Genomic DNA, 12,159 nt, shown 5'->3' with positions numbered 1-12,159 from the left:
TGATGAAAAGATGCTGAGAAATCAGGCAGATCTGAAAGCAAAAAGTCTCAGTCTCCTTCCTGTCACGACCCAAGTGTAAACCTAGAGAGGGTTTTCTTCTCTCCTTAAACTGTGAGAGTTGCTTTTTATGCCATAATGTTTCTGTATTCCCTTTAAAATGAGATCAACAGCAAATGCCTTGTCTCAAGAAAGATAAATAGCTTGCTGAGATGACCAGGGCCTTTCATGGCACTTCTGTGCAAGAAAGTGAAATTATTCACGCAAATGAGTAAAATTTTAGCATTATAGCTCTGCTAGAGGACTTTTGAGAGCTTGATACTTCTCTTTTGCACTTCATAACCTTTTCTTGCATGATCATGGGAAGACAGTGAGACCTCAACTCACAATGAAGAGCTTCTGTGGGTAACTCTTGATGTCTTGAGGTAGAGAAGAGCAAAAAACACCCAGTCCAACAGCCTCTGTAAGGGTCTGCAGTCTTTCCAGCTGCCATAAGCAAACACAGTACAGGATGAAAACAACCCAGACAGGAAAGGCTGTGAGGAAGGACTACTCTGAAACCTGAAATGTTTTCCAACAGATCTTTGCTGATTATTAGAGACTGGTGACGTTACTTTACTTTAGGTTCTTTATCCTTCAAACATGTCAAACTAACTATTTAGCCGTGCTCTATCCTGTTACTGGGTGCAAATGAAGGTTTTTATAGCTTCCTTTTTTAGTAATGAGCAAGACAGTAGGAAGGCATTGATTAGGTGACACTATTTTAAAATCATTAAAATAAGCCTGGTTAGTTTCAGCTTTTTTTTCCCAGAAATAAATAAATAAATCAGGGAGTAAAGTGAAAAAAGAATACCTATATCAAGGGTTGGGATTTTTGTTAGCTTTACGCCCACATTCTACTAATAAATGTTACAGATGTGTAACAAACTATTCTACAGACTTTCAGGCTGAACACCAAGTTCCCTAAAACAAAGTGCAGGAAAAAAATGTGTTACTGCCACCTGAATGACATGTCTAGATGATTGTTATTCCCACAGTGTCAATCTTTCGTATGTTTAACTTGATAAACTGCAGGTGCAGCCAGAATACTGATAGACAATAAGCGAGAGCTCATGTCACATTTCTCCTCTGCTGTTAGCCTAAATTTACTTCTTGGAAAAGATGATGATAAGGAGTCTCTTTGCACAAAGGAACTAGAGCCTCCATATGCCTTGGCAGCTGTACCATGGAAAAGAGATAACACCAGCAGGTGCAGAAGAGTAGAGTTCATGATACTGATGGTTCCTCCTTTGTTGCAAACATGCAGCAAAGCAGAATGAATCCTTTTCCTGGAGACCCAAGTGTGAATGGAAGTAACAGTGAGATAGACTTGAAGTTTTCAGCTAATCTCTTTGCCCTAGTATTATCAGACTGGAGTTGGGTTTGTGAAATCCCATTGGTGCAGCAACTTCAAGTTGTAAACAAAGGAGCATACTACTTTTGACTATATAAGTATACTTTTGAAAATGACTGCAAAATTTTCATAGCCTGAAAATATGACTGGAGTTTTTACCTAACTAGCTCCCTTAATGTCCCCTCTTTGGTTTAATTATCTTGGATGTATTATGGCCAGTGCCAACGAATCATGTTATTTTTACCTGCAGTGAAGAATTTTGTATATATTCATTTCCATATTCAATGCTTAAAAAGTTTGCAAAAAAAAATGTTTGTTTACTTTATAAAAACTTCTTTTTATTTATTGAAAGAACTGTTTCCTTCCTGTACTAAACAGTTTCATGGCTATATTCAGAAGTTAATTATCACCACAGGACACTGTTTTACTTTTATTTTTGCAATGAATGCAAAAATATCACTCTTCTGAGACAGTCATGGCAAAGAGCAAAGCACTCCAGGAGCCAGATAGGGACCCTGTAAATGGATGTAGCTGTACTGATTTCAGACATCATTAGTATTTCTTCTTTCCAGACAGCCAAAGGGATTTGGTTCTGTTCCTATCAAAGTTTTGCTTTGATTTTAGCCAGGACAGGGTCAGAACTGATTGAGCTAATAAGTCTCAGTTTGGATTAGAAATTTCAGTGCTATTCTAATAACCTGCTCTGGGGTATGAATTAAAAACAGACTGAGCCTACACTGAGCAAGCAAGAGCAAAAATGAGAGCAGATGCATTCACAAGTTTCTTTTCTGGACTTGGGCGCACCATTAGCACCCTCCTGCTGTACATCTCTCTTTACCTCCCTCATTGCAAATGAGCTTTCTATTATGTACATTCATATTTCTTATGTGCAAATGTTCAAGCACTAGAAGGACACACAGCATCTTCAGTGAAAACTGATGTTTCTGTGCTGCTGAGTTCATTGGTTCATGTTATAGTCCTGACAAATTAACAGTTCTCTCAGCATTAAAGCATTCTTACAAAACCAAGAAGCCGAAAACACGTACTATGGGATGTAGATTTGTGAAGCTGGCAGCTTTCTGGAGTGTTAAAGCTTATGAAAATCCAAATCCAAGATAAAATGTATGGAATGTGAGCTGCGCTTTAGGGCTTTATCCAAAATACATTGAGGCTAGTGAGAGTCCTTCCATTGACTTCAGGCAGCTTTGTATCCCACCTTTCAAAGACGAAAACAGAGGTTTGAAATGCTTAGATTGTGGGAGAGGTTTGGTTACAAAAGAAGTTGTCCAAGTTCATGACTCCAAGGTAAACCTAAGTGATGCAATCTCATGGCCAGAAGGTCAAAAATACACAAAGAAATTGCACCCTTCGTGTTGTCAAGTTGGCAGCTCAAGCAGAGGAAACGTGGAAAGGGAAGGACACTAGACCAGCCCCAATCCACATCAGAAGAAGAGGTCTATGAGTAGCAGTGCTGACACTGGTGTATTTCTGTTTTCTGGGACTGCTCCCTGCAGACCACAGTGTTTTTCTCACCATGGCCAATGCTCTTCTCATGCTCGTGGGAATGCGATTATTATATTTGGGTGAATTGTGAATTATTGTATTTAGGTACCCCTGGGAAGAAGATATTTCAAATACAGCACAGAAACAGAACTTTTGTATCGCAGTAAATGGGAAGAGCAACAAAATCTCCAAAGTGTTGAAAGAACTTAAGTGTTCCAGCAACTGGGAACTGCTTTAAGCATCTAAGAGGAGGGGGTGGGAAGCCATAGCCTAGTAGCTGCTGGAGACAAGATGGAATTTTCTGCTCCCTGCTTTACTATGCATTTAGGCTTGTCTCAGGGCTAAGGTGTGCTTTGTCAGCCAAATAACATTGTCCATCAGATTTCATTCAACAAAGCTGTAAGTTATTTTGATCCTTCAAGGAAGTACATTACAGTAATAACAGTAACAGCCTTTGTTCCTCAACATCTTCAGCCTATGTGTCAGAGCACACCTGAGTGTGTCTGCCTGAAAGGGGAACAAGGGTGGCCTCTCTGTTCAGATTATGTTAAGCAAACTGCCCCCAGTGAGCGACTGTGTTTTTTGGCACTCATGGAAGACAGTGCATTCCTGGGCACAAAGTTCACTGCACAGAAGAGTCATTAGTGAGCCCTTATGTGAATCCCTCCAAGTCTCCAGAAGGTCTGCAGCAAGAATGCATTTCTGAAGCAGCTGCTTAAAGATCTGAGGGAAACTTGGCTGGAAGAATAGCCACATGATCCTCCAGCCCCTCGAGTATTTTTGGCTTTCAGATGCTAAGTCCAACGTGACATGACAGCCTTACACAACTGAAAACTCACAATCAACCAACAGAGTAAGTGGAAGTTAAGCAGAGTGGGGAAGGAGATGTGCACCCACCTTTCCCTTTCTTCTAAGTTTTTCAGCCTCTCACAGTTCAGATGAGAGTGAAAACATCCCACAGTGATTCTGGCTGTGGTGCAGGGCAGCACAACAGCTGCAAGCAAGTTGTGCTGAGCATGCCTGAGCACTGTGAACATTTTGTGTCAGGGCAGACCTGTGGGCACAGCCAGCTCCAGGCTTTCAAAAACTTTTTTATTTCTAGAGCTTTTATCTCTGTCTCTAGCTCTCCAACTTCACGTTATCACTTTAAAAAATCCCTACTGAAATATAGCCCCTGGAAAATATAATTTGCAGGTTATAGAGCTCAACAGAGGGCTGGAAGAAACTATCACTTTGTGGTGTGACAATTGCTGTCACTCTGCTCTTTGTCCCTATCCTTATATTCTGGAGATGTCATCCTCTTCTCACTGTGGGACACAGGTACAAATAAGGGGAAAGGAGACAAAACGGTAGGGGCTGACACTCACATTAATTACTCTATTCCCAACCATATAGCTAGAGCAAGATATATTTGCACTTACCCTAAATCCTATTTTCACTGTCAAAGTGGTGTAAATGAATGGTAGTGTTGGTGGGAGTAAGGACTATTTTCTTCAAAGAGATAAATTTGTCTCTCTGAAGTTCACAGAATAGGGATTTTTCTTTTCCTGATGAAATTTGTAAATCTTAACCTAGCAGTCATAAGAAAACAAAAGACAAAGACTAGATAATTTTGTGCATCCTAAAGTCTTTAATTTAATCATGGATCATACTTCAGGAGATCTGAAGATATTATGAACTATTCAAAGATATGTATGAATTTCTTATCAAACTGCAAACATTTGTCTCTTCTGCTTCAAACAAGACAATTGCTAGATTATCGATAATCATTAGATAAAAGAGTCTTCTTCTGATTTATCGAAGTTCTGCAAAAGTTTCCTCACAGCAGAAATAATTCTGAGCTAATAGAGCGACAAAAAATTCTAAATAATTAGTTTTCTCTGACAGCCAAGTAGTCTGTATTTTAAAGCTAAATATCAGTTATTTGAAAGCAAATCAATTCTCTTTGATGCTCAGAATTTTAGCTCAACTAATGTATTGCTTAGTAATGTCTAAAATTTTTTGAAACTGTTCATGAAATTTGTTGCATCCAAAATTATGACCCTATTTTTTTTTAATAGTACATTAAAGCACTCTGTAGGTAGAGGCAGAATAGTCTGATTATCAAAAAATTAATTGGTTTCTTCTCTGTTGCATGAAAGACAAACTGTTGGAGCTCTGGGTTGATTTATAGAGCAGAGAATAATATATGGCTAAACAAAACCAATTCACATGAAGGGGGGAAAAGCTGCCTACAATCTGTGAATGACTGATAAACAGATATAAAATATTTGTAAAAGAACATGTAGCTTTGTTCCTTTCAAAATTTAAGGATAAACAGTAACAACTGTTTAGCCCAAGTATTGCTGGAACTGGTGTAAGAAATTTCTCTTGGAAAACACAGGCATCTCTAGTTGAGGTTTATATGCCCAAAAATTATTGAGATACTTTACTTAAAGAACAGCATTGTCATTTGAATGTTTTATACCTGTAAACTGTTTTTAAGGCAGTGATCTGGGCCCGTTCTGAGCAAAGAGCTCTGTAAACAGACCTATGCAAATAATAGGTCTAGGAATGACGAAGGCAGTCTATTTACAGGAAAAAAAAATTGAAGTTATATAGCAAAGAGCTGTGGTCCTAAAAACACTTCAGCATTTAACAGACAAAGCAAGCCTACAATCACCTGCACCACGTGGCAAAAGGACAAATACAACCCTTGAAGGCAAGTCCAAACAGTGGGCAGGAATTGAGATTGCTTTTTCCCCTCCATGCAAGAATTTGTTACCCACCAAGTTCTGGGTACAATTCTGGAGCTCCACTTTTGAAATAGAGTTTGGAAGAAGGGAGGCAGTACAGAAAAAAAATCTTGATGAAAATAATTCAAGGGCTGGAGAACTGCCTTACTAAAAGAGAGATCAAAGGTATTCCATCTATCCCAATTTTAAAAGGAAAAAAAAAGATGGAGCAATGACTCATTTGCTAGGCCACTTTCACAGAGTGAAGGTGCTTGAACTTAGGGGACAAGGCATAACAAAAAGTAAAGGCTGGAAGCTGAAGCCAGATAAATTCAAAGAGGAAATACAGCCTACATTTTTTTTTTTTTTTACGTCATCACATTGATTAAGTACTGAAACAAAATACCGAGGACAGCAGCCTGGTAATGTCTTCTTGTCGAGAGTTATCGGGGGGACATCTAGTCAGACAAGGCACACTGCTCAGTCCACATCTTGGAAAACTGGCTGAAATGTGCAAATGTGTGATAACAATGTGAGAGATGGAGTCAAGATTCTCCCTCAAGCCCCAAATGCTATCAAAGTCTGGCTGCACAGATTTCTTTTTGGTCCAGGATCTCAAATTCATTTGAGGTTAATTTTTCAGTTCAGGAAATAAATCAGTCTCGGTATCAACCGGAATTTGGTTTTTCAGACCTTGGCTTTGCAGATCTTTGATAACAACTGGGGAAAACAGAAATGGTTATCACAGTAGAAAAAAGTTGTTTCAAAAATCCTTACAGTAATCTGTTCCTTTTGGACCTATAAAGCCTCTAGGAGGCTTAGGTGAAAAAAAGCATCTAGTTATGGAGTATTTTTCAGTACATTTTCATGCTTTAAAAGCAATCCTTCTGCCAGCAATTTTTCATCTAATACTGTTATTTATAGAGCCACTTCAGCAATGAAATAGGAAGCTGTAATCACACTCTACATGCTTTGGCAGCCCTTGACATGGGCAGGGTGTCTGAGAGGTACTGTATTCAGACTATCTTTTTTTACCTTTCTAATAATAATAAAAAAGATAACATAAATCTGTCTTCAGAGTTTCTCTATAAAAGAGGAGAACTCATTAGCTGAGAGACACACAAAATGAAAAGAGCTTATTACCCTTCTGCGATGAAGATACCAAGTTTAGCCAGACATTGTATTTTAATTGGATTTTCCAGCAATAAAAGAAGACTCTCAAAACAAACCCTCCATGGGAGGAGAGGAATGAGTCTGCTCTTTCCCTTTGAGCCCCTGTGGCCAACAGGATGTCTCTGTGTCTTTGACCCCCATGATTTCAGCCTCAGTGGAGCAGCTCACTCACCTTCCCTGTAGAGGAGAAAGCTGATGACGATGACTGCTGGTGCCTGAAGCCTCCCCTACCAGTCCCAAGATGCTGAATCTGCAAAAATGCCTTCCAGTAGGCCATGTCAAAGAGGGACTTAGTTACCTTTGTTCCTCTCATCAGCCCAACTCTTGTTTCAAATCTGAAAGGCCTCAGTCCCTGCTTCTTGGGAAGCTGCTAAAAGGAACCCTTCTGCCCAAGAGGAGCTCACTGGGTTCAGGCTCCTGCCCCCAGCACCCACACATGCACAGGTGCTCTACTGCAGCACAAGAAGGGATAGTCCAACAGCCTTGCAGAAGAGAATTAAAATCATTCTGTGGTTTTAATTCTCTGTGTGGCATAATAAGGGGTTCTGGAAAAGGAACATAGACTGGCTTTTCTTCCTTTTAACAGTCAGAGTACAGGTAGAAAGCTCATGGCAAGCTGCTTTCTCATATAACTTTATATCTTCTGCCCTTCAATATCTTTCTTAATGACAAAGACAATGAGATCGACTGCTCCCTCAGCAGTGTGGGATGACTGCAATGACACAAAGCTGAGTGGTGCACTTGACACAGCAGAAGGAAAGGATGTCATCCAGGGGGATCTCCACAAGCTTGTGAAGTGGGCCCATGAGAACCTCCTGAACTTCAGCAAGTCAAAGCAATCCCAGACATGAACACGGACTGGGAGAAGAAGTCATGGAGAGCAGCCCTGCAGAAAAGGACTGCGGGGTTCTGGTGGACAAAAAGTTAGACTTCAGTCAATAATGTGCTCTTGCAGCCCAGAAGGCAAACCACATCCTTGGCTGCATCAAAAGGAGCATAACCAGCAGGTCGAGGGAGGTGATTCTGTCCCTGCTGTATTCTGCTCTTGAGAGACCCCACACGGAGTACTGTATCCATTTCTGGGAGTCCCAGTACAAGACAAACATGGACCTGTTGAAGCAAGTCCAGAGGAGGGCCACAAAGATTATCAGATGACTGGAACATCTCTCCTCTAAAGACAGACTGAGGGAGTTGGGATTGTTCAGCCTGGAGAAGAGAAGGCTCTGTGGAGACTTTATAGCAGCCTTTCAGTACTCAAAGGGTGCTTATAAAATAGGTGGAGAGAGACTTTTACACAAGCAGATAGTGATAGAACAAGAGGGAATGGTTTTAACTAAAACCACCAAGCTTCATTGTGTTTTCCACATGCATGTAAATGAACTAGTTTACTATTATCTGATTTGGACCATTTAAGTTCGTGAAGCTGAAGCATGGGTGATGTGATAGGTGAGCCCAACTAAGCAATAAGCAAAAAGACAAGAAAGAGATGCAAAAGGGAGCTGTGAGGAACAGTGAGAGGGAATGGAGAAAACAGTATGACTGCTGACATCCTCAGTCATACAATCTTCAGTAAATGCAGGAGTTTCATCAGGATCTTATCAGGCATGTCACTTAGAATGACTCCTTACCACTTACCTTACCAAACACACTGGGTTCTAAGGCTTGAATAGCTCGTATATCCAAGACAAGGAAAGCGCTATGTATGAAATCAGATGCACAGAAAATTATATTCTTGGGGCTTTGTGACCACACAGCCTTTATGAAGATATACCCTCTGAAGTTATAGCCTTCGTGTATTTGGCACACATGGGTGCTGGAGTGTACACAACACCAAAGATGTCCCATGATGGCTGAAGTGACCAAGTGATGCATAAATTAGTACTTATCTGCTGAGAATTTCCTTGAAAACAGGAAAAGGAGTGTATGAGGAGAGTCTCCAGATACGTAGGTCCATACTCAACACCAGACCAAGCTTATGTGCAATTGTGTGTGAAGTTATGCTACTTTTTTGATTGCCAGTTGCCACTTAGAATATTGAGAGACTTTTCGGCCCCTAACTAAAGCATCCAATGCCACTAGAAAGCAAAGTTTGCCTGGTTTTTGATTAGAAGTTGAAACATTAGCTGCATTTGAGTGCCTCACACACAGACAGCATAGAAGGGAAGGAAAAACTGCTGTCAACATGGCCAAATAGAGATATTAAACAACTGACCTAGTAAAGGTTACTCTGCCCTGGTTCTATTGTTCCATAGTAATAAAAGAAGACAAAAGTGCTCTCCATGCTGTCTGTGGCTACATCTGTGTTGGTAGCCACATCTGTATTGTGGCATGAATAGGCAAGAATTTATAGGTGAAGGATTGGTGCTGAGGACCTCAAGTCCATACCATTTCCATTTCAGAAAGCATTAGTGTAGACCATCCCTTCTCTGGTTCTGTGGACCCAGCAGCGATGAGAACGCATCTCTTGCTTTAATTTCAGCTGGAGGTAAAGTTTGTGCATTCTGAGACTGTTCCCCTACACAAACCAAAGCACAGCACAGGGAGGTGGTGTGAAGACTCAGTTCAGACACACACTTCTGTTGCACCTTAAAAGGCACCCATTTAGACTGGAACCAGCACCTACAAACAGTTACATCAAATGGAGGAAAGGAAAATGGGTGAAAGATTAGCCCCACATGCCAAAGAGAAAATATGCAAAGACAAACTTGCAACTATAGTCACCACTAGTTAAGAACACCTGAATAATTGTCCTCAAGGATGGATTGAAACAAGTCATCCTCTCCACCAGGGCAGATCCAGAAAAAACTGTCATGGATAGTCTGAAAAAGTTCACTGCTCAGTGGGTCTTGGGAGCTAATAAGGACAATGCACAGAAAAAATCAAGGGGAAAAGAAGAAAATTTCTTACCACATGGTACTCAAAAAAAGCCCCACATTAGGTTATTCATTGATATCAAAGCCGATATTGTTCACTGAAATTACTCAGCTTCCTTCTTCAGAAGAAAAATGTTACAGCACTGTACAATGCTCAGGAGGGAAAGAATGCTCCCTAACAGCCTGACAGTCCCTCTCTGAGAAATGCTAACACATCATAGGTCACTGAGGTTACAGACAAAGAGCAACAGCCTTTAGATTCTTAAAACAAACAAGAGTTCTAACTGCAAGGGGCTGTGTATGTGTGACTGTTATATCTGATTTTTCAAAGAAGATGCTTCTCTCATTCTAAATTCATATTTACTTGTTTTAAACTCCATTCATTTCCTGGTTTTCATTTTTACACATCTAGGAAAATTGCTCGGAGGCAGGCTCAATGCACTAACTGTTGCCCAAACTTGCATTTGAAATGAAAAGCCTGCAGCCTCACGAAACAGCAAATACACAATGACACAAGAAATTCTCCTTTCATTCCCTTCCTCAGTTAAAGTCAGCGTTACAGAAATCTTTGCAAAAATATTTCTAGTGCAACACATGTACATTAGGTTGTAAGGCTGTCATTAGGGTACACAGTCGTGTGAGGATGTGGTGTGTGGAGTAAGAACCACAGCACTGCTGCTGAAATGCAGCAAGATTAAAGTTAAGGCATAATCTCTGATCCAAAACTATCTGTATCTGAATGTCTCACCAGACCAATATTTGACCTGACCTTGGATAGTCTACTGCTAATATTTACCAGTACAAGCTATTGGAGCTATACCAGTTTCAATAAACTGGTCTACCACACCAGTTTCTGTGTATCTCATGATTCAGGGAAAAGGACACTGGTCAGCCTGTGGTCAGGGCACTAATTTCCTGTGGGTAAGATACAGCTTGAAATTTCTTTCTTCCCTTTCTTTCTTCAGGTGGAAGATCTGAAGCTACCTGAAACCCCACTGCAAAGGAGGACACAGAATCCAGAACAGTCCAGGTTGGGAGGACCTTTGCAGATCACCTAGTCCAGTCCCTGCTGAAGCCAGGCCTGGTTTCAAGGTTAGCTAAGGCAAATGACAGACCACACTACTATCAGTTGGGGTACCCAAAGCAGCCCAATCTTTTGACCAGGAGCTGGCTGAGTATGTGAACCCAACATAAGAAGGGAATGGGCTCCCAATAGCTGGTAGGTTATGGCTCCTGAGAGACACAGATATGGAGCTTGTGTATCTCAGGGCCAAGCTCAGAACAACAACCAAACTGTCCTTCAGGGAGTCTTCATCTGCCTCCTATTCCTGAATTCTTTATTTCACCTCAACACCAATCATAAATGTTTGTGAAACATCAGAGTGTCTGAGGACCACTCACCTAATCCGCTTTCCCGAAGGGTTTAGGCAGAACTGGGATATCTCCCTATCAATTCACAAGGTCAGTTTTCAAAACTAATGTAGTTCCTTATTGTATCAAGACACTTCTGAAAGGTTTATCGTCCACCCCATATCTGCAAGCCACCACCTGAAACCACACATAGGCATGCCAGGCAAGGGCCAGGCCCCAAGGCACATGACGGCAGCCAGAGCACTTGGCTGACTGACGCTCATCCCTCAGCTGACCAGCCAGACCATTATGTAAAATTCCTCAGAGAGCAGTGAGGCATTCCTGGTCAGACACCAACAGTCTGGGGAGCAGCTGGACACAAAACCCAATACCCACTGCAGGAAGAAGTGAGGATGTACAAACAGACCCCCTATTTCCCCTCACACACTTACAGAAACACACTGGTTCTCTGCTCTGCCAGAGTCTCCCTCGAGCTGCTGCAGGAAGAGCCATTAATGGGCTTAGTCTCTCCTGTGCTCTGAGCTTCCTAGTGTAACACTCCATGAAAAAGAATTTCAACAAGAAATTGTATCTGCAGGGTGAGACACGGGTTTATATATTAAATTAGCCCCTTTCAGTGCACTATGAAATTTTAAAATAAATGAAGCAAGGGCATACAACCACAAGATTGCAAATTTTGAAAAAAAAAAGTATTAAAAGTTATGAAAACAAGTATAAAACACCAGCACGAAAAAAGAAAACAAACAAACACTTAAGGGGCTCTTGCTTTCAACAGATTGTAACAGGGTCTATTGTTGAAAAAATCGGGTCTATGGCTGAAGCTCAAGCCATGTTTAAGAGAATTTTAAGCTCTCCCAATAAATTTTCTTTACCTATTAGTGAGTGTGTTTAGCTGTCTCATTTCCTACAGAAGTGCTGCTGAAGTGTTTCTGCCTCTCCCCCCCCCGGACCAATTTTCAGAAGCTTTAGCTTTGAAGCACACAGCTGTCTATCCACATACATCCCACGGCTTACTCTGGGGTTTTTTCCAATTGCAGTGATATCTGTATTCAACGCCCTGTAATTAGCCCATGGCTCTTCCCGACTGCCAAGTAAAATTCTCCCTGTTATTGGTGAGACAGAGCAAGAAAGATTA

General features: G+C 41.0%; 1 protein-coding gene across 1 annotated transcript in view; it reads right to left on the bottom strand.

The window, feature by feature from the left end:
* The window catches only part of OCA2 (OCA2 melanosomal transmembrane protein), a 185,938-nt gene extending 176,147 nt beyond the window's left edge, over nucleotides 1–9,791 (bottom strand). Inside the window, exon 1 of the mRNA XM_050334190.1 lies at nucleotides 9,688–9,791. The gene's annotated coding sequence lies outside the window, so the exon portion shown is untranslated. The remainder of the gene's footprint in view (nucleotides 1–9,687) is intronic.
* Nucleotides 9,792–12,159: the final 2,368 nt, after the last annotated feature.

This window comes from Myiozetetes cayanensis, unplaced genomic scaffold (genome assembly GCF_022539395.1).
Source record: "Myiozetetes cayanensis isolate MyiCay16 unplaced genomic scaffold, myiCay2020 scf5-8, whole genome shotgun sequence".
Classification (NCBI taxonomy): domain Eukaryota; kingdom Metazoa; phylum Chordata; class Aves; order Passeriformes; family Tyrannidae; genus Myiozetetes; species Myiozetetes cayanensis.
Note: the sequence above shows the minus strand (reverse complement) of the source record. Positions and strands in the feature narration are given on the sequence as shown.